The following is a 9,589-nucleotide window of genomic DNA, read 5'->3' on the forward strand; positions in this document are numbered from 1 at the left end:
CTTTCAATGCACCAACCTATCTCTCATCCTATACATCTATCAATATATCCTCTACATCCACTCTCTCATTTATCCCAAACCCCATACCACTACTATGATTGCCAAAATAACCCTTTCTAGACTCTCTCCTACTCTACCCCTCCTTGCACCATCTGACACCTTTTTTACTATACTGATCCCCTAAAACAAACCTATCTAAACTCTTCCCTCTGAGTCCTCCCCTCCAAAACTCCTTTTTACTCATCCAAAAGCCTACTCCTGCTGCTAAGACCTTAAAAAAAATCCTTCACTCTTTTATCCCTCCACTATCTTTTTCAATCGAAATTAACAGACTAACATGTTCACTTCTCAAATTCCATATTAAACTATATTAATATACTACCCAAATAACTGAATAACATATCCACTACTCAAATTACTTCATATATTTTTTACTATTCTAATTTTCAACAGTAATCCTTTATGGGTTCCGGAGTGGCGTGCTACTCGCGAGAAAAGCGCTTCAACACCCATCAGTGGTAACAAGTACTATATGAATGCAAATCTTTCTTCCCCTTTATCCCTCCGCTATCCTTCTCACTCAAAGTAACTGACTAATATCCACCACTGAAATTACTTTATATTTCACCATATTAATTCACCACTAATCCTTTGTAGGCTGCCTGAATAGCGTGCGTCAACAAGCGCTATATAAATACAAACCTTTGTCCTCCTCTATCCTTCTGCTATCATTCCAAATCCAATTAACTGACTAACCTATCCACTACTTAAAATGTACTTGCATGTTTCACTATACTAATTCAACACTAATCCTCTATGGGTCCCGGAGTAGCGTGCTACTCGCAGAAAAAGCGATTCGACGCCTCGTATGGGGTAGTAAGTGCTATATAAATGCAATTACAATACAATACAATACAATACAAATAGTGAGCCAATGCCAACTAGTGAACCAACCCCGTCAAAAAGTGAGCCACTGCCGAATAGTGAGTGATGCCAAATAGTGAGGTGCTAGATAGTGATCTGCTGCCAAATAGTGAGCCATCAAATAGTGAGCCAGTGCCAAATAGTGAGCCGCCGCCAAATGGTAATCTGCCACCAAATGGTGAGGCACTGCCAAATAGTGAGCCCCTTACAGATAGTGAGATACTGCCAAAAATGGAGCCACCGCCAAATAGTGAGTCATCGCCAAATAGTGAGCTGCTGCCAAATAGTGAGGCGCAGCCAAATAGTGAGCCCAGCCAAATAGTGAGCAGCCACCAAATAGTGAGCTGTTAAATAATGTGCAGACAAATACTGAGCTGACAAACACTTAGCTGACAAACACAGAAGGGTTGAAGGCAAAAAGCTAGGGGAGAACCACAGCAGAGATGCCAGGACTAACAGGAGAAGAACAAACCCCTTCATCCCCAAAAAACAAGCCATCACAGCTGGTAGAAGTAATGAATGGGCAACACATCTGACTACCTTGGAATACATTTCAAGATAAGAGTAGGTGGTGGCAGGTGTCTATGCCTCCCAAAAGAGAACACCAGCCTCCTTGCAGTGGCTGGGGTTATCTTTTGGGAGGGACTCTGGGCAAGACATTACGGTGAATTTTGAGAGGCATTTTCTGACAGTTTAATATGCTGTTCAATATGTGGGCTTACATTTACAGATATTGAGTCATAAAATTCCGATTTCGAAAGCAGGCAAAATTTCCTAAGATAACACAAGTAAACATGAATGTTAGCAAAGTTGTTGGCCAGGATCCTTATGAATGTAGGTCTTCGGCCAGGTGTAGTGGCACGTTTTATGTGTCGCTGTCGCTGGGCATGACTGGGTTAGCGGTTTTCTCAGTTAGACAGTGTGTGCCCCACAGCAATTTATGGTGTCTTCATAGAAGCATGTCAGGGTCTAGAGTTTGCCATAGGTAACACCTCCCATCCAAATGCTATTAGTGCCTTGTCCATAAGCCAAGAATAACCTCCAGTATTCAAGGCCAGCAGCACACTTGCATGCATAACACAGATACACTCACACATACACATTCTCACTATATCTCTTGCACTCTTTCGTACCTTTGTACTCTGTAACACTCACACACAGATGCACTGCCACTCACACTTCCATTAGTCAATCTGCTTTTATTGTGTTAGAAAAGCTTGCCCTGTTGCTTCTGCTATACCTGCCTTGCCTTTTGATGAAGCTTAATAAAAACATATTCTCTATACGCTATTCAAAAATAATATTATGTTGCCTTGTCAATGTTTGTTACAAGTATGATTTGAATGAAAAGTGCACTTCCTTAAAATAGCTGAACCGGGCTTATATTTGATTTCATGTGTGGATCAAACAGTTACAGCATTGGAAATGAACAAATTCACATCCTAACATGTAATATCACAGCATCCAACTGATCTTATGAAATGCTTGATTTCTTTAGCATCCATGGATTTCATCCAGTAAAACTTTGCATTTTGGAGTTTTTGAGACCCAGCTTACAATGTATAAAAAACCGATGTGTCCCGGAATAAAGCACTTTGTTGAATGGAAAGCCAGGAATGGCTGAAGGTGTCACATGATCTTCAATACAACACCATACCCCAATGCCTCAGCCCTAGTCTGGCTTCTTGTGCATTCCCACATTCTCAGTCCACTCTCCCATCTTGCACAAACCCTGTTGTTCAAGATGGAATTAAGTAGGCATGTAGTACCATGGAAAGAGCAGGTATTCTGTGGGTGCTTTTGTAGAAATATGTGTATATTCATCTGAGTTGTATAATTTGTATATGTGCAGAGTAAGAGGTGTGCTCATGTAAATGCTGGGTATTAGTGAATAGTGTGAGTGAGTGCAGAGTGAGTGGTGTGAATGTAGGGTGACAAAATGTGCCGATGTGAGTGTCAGGGGAGCTCCATGAATGCAATATGAGAGGAGGGCCTGTGTGAGTGTTGGGTGAGAGAAGTGCACGCAGAGTCAGAGGTGTGAGTGCAGGGAGTTGTGAGCGGTTTAAATGCAGGGTGAGTGGTGTGCCCGTGTGTGGTGCAGGATGAGAGGCGAGAATGAAGGATGATCTTTGATAGTGACGGGTGAGTGTGTGGTGAAAGGAGTTAGTGCAGAGTGAGTGGTGTGTCTCTATGAGTTCTGGCAGACTATTGTACCGATGGGCAGGCAAGTTTAACAGAGTGCCTGTATGAATGCAGGCTGAAAAGTTTGTCAGTATGAGTGCAGGGTGAGATGATAAAGTGCAGAGTGAATAGTGTGACTCCAGGATGAGTGCTGTGGCTGTTTGCGAGGTTTGAGTTCAGGGTGAGCGCTGTGCCCATGTGAGTGAAGATGTGCCGAAAGTTGTGGGTGAAGGGTGAGCTGTGTGAGTGACAGGAGTGCCTATGTGAGTGCACAGAGCAATGTGACAGTGTGAGAGCAGGGTGAGTGATGGGACACGAGTTTGGGTGCGGCAAAAGTGCAGTCGGAGGAATTCATCCTTGGTGAGTGATGTGCTTGTTTAAGTGAGATTGCACAGTGAGCAGTGAGAGTGACCAGAGAGTGAAGTGTTGTGATGTATTCCTATAGGTTCTGAATCGATCCCCCTATTCCTGACCCTATTCTGGTTAAACAAACCAACAAGTTAACTAGCAGTCAGCCCATGAGGCAGAAAACCCCCATGATGCAGATACCGTTATCTGACGCAGTCACACTACGGCACAGGAACGTGTTATCTGATTAGGTCATAACGCTTGCGATCTAATTAGACAAGCGATATTCCTCCAGCCCCTGATAAGGCATACGGAATTCTCAAAACAAATCAAACCTATGACAACCTGGGAAAAACCCTGCGGCCATTGTTTTGATTTCACCGAGGACTTCAGCAAAAGAATGTGCTAACGAGCAAGTCGTATGACATCCTTATTGACGTATCTATGTCCATCCTTACGTCAATCTCGGCACCTTAAATGTATGAATATTACCGATATTGCCCTATGCAAACACACGCGGTGGTGACGAGATGGAGCAGCCATACTTGCCGAAGCCCAGAGCAGAGCAGACCCCGCTGGCGCAGCCCCGCCTTCCTGACGCACTGAGAACGAGATGCGCTGCTTTCTCCTGCCGAGAAATCCAGCATCGGCGCTTCCGGGTAGCCCTCGCAGGCAGCCTGGAATATCGAGACCAGAGAGAGAGATACCATCCCTCATTCATCCTTAATTCCAGGTACAGAACTGAATAACCCCTCGCAGAGAATTCTTTAGTCAGTCACTTGGCAAAAACAAACTTAACTTAAACTGTAACTTTCTATTCCCGCCCACGTATTAGGCTTAGGTCAGGTACACGGGGTAGGCGTATTTAGAAACACCAGTTGAGTACGTTTAGTCAAATGTATATGTGTATGTAATATATTTTATTCATTTTAAAACATCTTATGGCTTAGAAACCATATCAATGTTTTTACAGTATTATTTCATACTATTGCTTTTAATGTATGCACTTTACTTAACTATAAGTATTGCAATAATATCGATCCATTTCTCTTGTATGAGAAAAGAGACTGATCAATAAATAACACCTTTTTATTGAACACGCCCGTCTCTTCCTTTTCTCTACATTCTGATGAGACTAAGAATGCACGTACTGAGTGAGTAAAATAAATTGCCTTTTGTTCACACGACTCTCGAGATACACTCTTGATTAGGGGAGAGCAAAGTTGTCATGTTCTATGGTTGTCAGAAACTAAATCCCTTCTTGTCTAATCAGGGAGGTTAATTCCTTCCTGAACATTCGAGAAAGTTTCTAGTGAACTCTGAGCTAGCTGGCAAACCCAAAACTTTAAGTCTAATATCGACAGTAGTAGACCTAGTTAACGTCTGGTCTAGGCCTTTACTATTGAAGGTATTATTCCAATGCGCAGAGCCTATTGGGATAATAGGAACTACACTACATGGCGCCCAACGTGTTTGGAAAGGGCGATAAAACTAACGTAAGACATTTAAAGTAACTCAGTCGTGCTTTCTCACTCAGACCCCTTTCTCCCATAATACTCCAAAGACGTCTGGAGTGGGTAAAAGGTTATATCCGCCAGACCTCGCAGGAGGGAACTCCTATGTATGGTTCTTGGTATAGTCAACGTTGAAGGATACACTGTTCCAAAATATTGTGCATCTAATCTTTGTTTCCATAAGAAACCTGATCTGCAAACAAACAAAATAACCATCCTGTCGGTAAAATGGTAGACAGTGATGAAGAAAGAGAGGCAGTTAGATTACCAACTGAACTCGCAGCAGCTGATGCTACCATGCAGGAAGCAGACCAGGATATAATACTCATCCCGGTCATTAAAAGGAAATCTATAACCATAAAACTTATAGAAAATGGACTGACACCTAGAGGTGGTACAGTCATATTCGTAATTGAGGCACACGAATATCGGCAGACAGAGGTATACTATTCATGGATAAATTTTCCAGCAGCAAATCCTGTAACAAAGTACTTCCACTATTACAAAATAGAGGAACCTCCTGAAACGTACACTCCTTTCGAGGAGGTGGAAGTACCACTCAAATTTCAAGAGCATTTGCTCTTATTTGATGGCGCCCTAAAACATAATAATCACATCACCAGGCTCGGTCCTTTAGGTAGACCAGGAGCAACGTGGCCGGTCCTAGCCGGATACACACCACATCCAGACATCGACGGGATGTCTGCAGCTAACCTGTTAACACAGCTAAAACAATTAATAAAAATACATAGACAATTAGTCCAGTATGTGATGCGGACTTCAACAATTCAGCCAGCGATTAAACTCCCACAGCTGACCCCTCACCAGGGGAACACAAATAAAATTACACCACAGAACATCCAGTCCTGCCTAGGTAAAGTACCGGCTAAACGGGAACAAATACCATTCTGGCTAGCGCAGAAAATCACCCAAATAGAGGCGGTGTTTCCAGACACCACCCCGCTAGAAAAGCACAGGATTCTGACTATCTGTCTTCCAATGGGAATCGCACCACACATTGAGGACTGTGACACTTGGGGTACAGTCTTTGCTTCCATCTACACAAAAACGCACGGTGTTCCATCCATTTCGGTAATACCAGATGTGCTAAAACAAATTCAAGACGAATATGGTCCAGAACCCGCTTTAACTCTTGGTATGAAATTACTAAAAGACTTCAAGCAGGTCTCGGCTATATTATTAGCCAACATAAAGGGAGAAGCAGCAAACGTGGCGATCCGCCAGAGGTTAAAGGAAACAGATATAGCAGACCAACCAGCTGAAATTGCCAGAATCATAGAAAAATCCTATGAGGAACTAGGTAGAGATAGTTTAGGTGGAATACCAGTAAAACCACAACTGATTGAAAGTCCTGAAAAAATATTTTTTAATAATAATTCAACATCACAGAAAAAGAGCTGGGATGGAAACAAACAATCCAATCCCAAAGAAAAGAAATTCCAGTCCAGAGGAAGGTCTCCTAGGCGAAGAGAGAAATCTCCGAACCAAAGACACAGGTCACCCCAGAGTGACCCCTCTGGGAAAAGATATAACCTTAGAAATAGGGATAATATAAAAAAGCCTGATAGATATCAAGACATTGATACACGTCCCTCTCAATCTTTTCAGACTTCCTCGCAGAAATCGGAAAGAAGAGGACGATCAGAACAAAGAGAAGAGCACGCCAAGTCCAAAGACAAGGAACCTGCTCAGCTAAAAAAGAAATTACAATTTCCAAAGAAGAAGGTAGCCAGCATTAAAATAGTTAACAATGCCGAGAATTCTGAGGACACAACTGAAAAACGGGGAATGGGCTCAGACAATGCTAGACAGCGCAGCAGAAGTGAGCATAGCTCGCAAAGTCCTTATGAATCATCTGGAGACAGTGGACACGAATGAATATCTTCAAGTGGAAACTGCGGACACCAGAGTTAGCAAACCTCACAAAATATACGAAATAACATTACGTATAGAGGGGGATAAGACTAGAAAAATAAGGGGACTATTTTGGGATAATCTCTCCAAGGGCTATGATATCCTTCTAGCTGAAAAAGACTGGCCACCAGAGTTTGTCAGGGATTGCCCTCATGGCGAAGAAGTAATTATGCCTGCCTTCTCAAATCATATCCCAATTCATAAAAAATACACACTTGCTAGAAAGTGGGCAGTGGCTCTAGCTCCTGCTTTATATAAAAATCACGTGGGATGGGATGAGGACTCTCCTCCTCACAAAATCCAGTTAAAATCACAACCTACTGCACAAAGGCAGTACCCAATTAAGCAAGAAGCTAAAAAACAGGTAAAAGAAATACTAGATCAGCTAGAATACCAGGGGGTGATTGAAACTTGCACCTCACAAATGAACAACCCTTTGTTTCCGGTCTCCAAACCAGACAATTCATATCGTCTAGTTTTGGATTACCGACAACTTAACACATGTTGCAAAACTTTTGCAGTGCAAAATTCGCATAGTGCTGCACTAATGAATAACATAGTGCGCAAAAAATACAAAACAACATTAGACATCTCTAATGGATTCTTTTGTCAAAACATAGCACCAGAGAGCAGATATTTGTCTGCGTTCTCAATAAATGGCACTCAAAAACAATTCTGTCGGTTAGCCCAGGGGTACAAGAACAGCCCGGGAGTATTCTCAGCGCGAGTAACAGAATTACTACAAATATATGATGATGAAGCATTATCTTATGTCGACGACATTTACTTAACAGATGATGACTTGGAGACTCACTTGAAGAGAGTGAACACCATAATACTTGGGTTCGCAGCAGAGGGTTACAAATTCAACTTTAAAAAATCCAGAATTGCCCATCTGACAGTCCTGTTCTTAGGATATGAATTATCAAGTGAAGGCAAAAGCCTGGCTGACAATTTCCTAGAGAAATGTGCCGTAATCCAAGCACCTAGAACACTAAAAAACCTACAGTCGATTCTAGGCTTCCTAAATTTCGGAAGAACATACATTGCAAATTACGCAGAAAGGGTCAAACCCCTTTATGATCTGATAAAACCAGATTTTAAAAGATCCAATTGGACTCAAATACACACAGAAATTTTGAGATCCTTACAAACAGACATGCTAATTAAAACAAAATTAGAAACACGTGATAACACACGCAATCTTGTGATTCGAGTCATCCCAGGGAGATGCGGATTCACATACCTGACCTCTAATGAGGGAGAAAAGGTACCAATTGCATTCAAATCACACTTGTACACAGAAGCTGAACAGAAATTCAGCAACAAAGAAAAAATTGTTCATGCAGTTCAAACCGCAATAGCTAGAGAAAAAGATCAAGCTGACGGTAGACATATCACAGTCAGAACAGCAGAATCAGCCTTTGAGGCACTAACAACACCGTGTAATTTACCAACAACAACATTGAATCCGGAATGGATACAATGGGTGAATTCAATCACAACGGACAAAGTATACTATTACTTTGATCTAGAACTAAAAGAAATGGAAAATTTAGATTATGAAAGAACATTCCCTCTGCCAATCGACATTCTGCCTTTACGACATTACGCCTGTGTAATTTATACAGACGGACATGCTCAACCCCCCGTTTGGGGAGAACAGGCATACAACCCCACATGTGGGATTACAAAAGAAGTGTGGCGCGGAGGTAAACTAAAACCTCTATTAACAAAAACACACTCAGTAGAAACTAATTCAGAACAACAAACTGAAATACTAGCATTGAAAATGGCGCTAGATAATGCGGATCGCGAATTCCCGACACTTATAGTGTCAGATTCATATTACTGCGTCAAATCATATAATAAGGATTTGCAGACATGGATTCAGAACGGTTACAAAGATGACACAGATGCACCAATAAAGCAGAACTGCTCTGGGAACAAATAGCTCTTTTACAAAAAGAGCTACCAAAGACTCACGTGACACACTCACTGAGTCATCAGCGTGATGGCGTTCACGTTGCAGGGAATTCATTGGCTGAGACAGCCACAGCGGCAGCCACTAAATCGGCTCCCGTAGTTCGAAAAAAGCGTACATTAAAATACATTGACGGTGAAACAGTGCTGGCGGTGAAAACGTCATCAAAAGGCGACTGCTCAGCGCTACCGATCAACTATCCACTCAATTATACATACATAATCGATGCAAACTCCGTCCCTTTTGCTCGAATCCCTGGAGTGGGGGATAGAGTGATTCCAAACATGGACAGGAGAAACTTGTTAATCGCAGACGCACATATGGGCGAGGGTCTCAGACACCTCAAACTAAAAGATTCTCTGGAAGAATTACAATCACGGTACTGGTGGCCAGGCATGAGCCTGCGTCACACCATGTTTGTAAAAAACTGCCCAAACTGCAACAGAGATCGCAGTGGGGAGAGAAACAGTTTAATACCTCGTCGTTTTACTCCAGAATAAATCAAGAGTAAAAAGGAAGGCTTGCGATTAACATATACAGGCTAGTTTCCACTTATAATGTAGATCACCAGCACTCGGCTGACGTCTGGACTGTTATACAAAGATTTGCGAGTCTAAATGGCATATACGCTAAGAGCATGCTACGTTTGACCATTGTTTTCACTCTAGCCCTCCAGCCTGATGGGAAACATGGCCAAATGAGC

This window comes from Lissotriton helveticus, chromosome 8 (assembly GCF_964261635.1).
Source record: "Lissotriton helveticus chromosome 8, aLisHel1.1, whole genome shotgun sequence".
Taxonomy (NCBI): domain Eukaryota; kingdom Metazoa; phylum Chordata; class Amphibia; order Caudata; family Salamandridae; genus Lissotriton; species Lissotriton helveticus.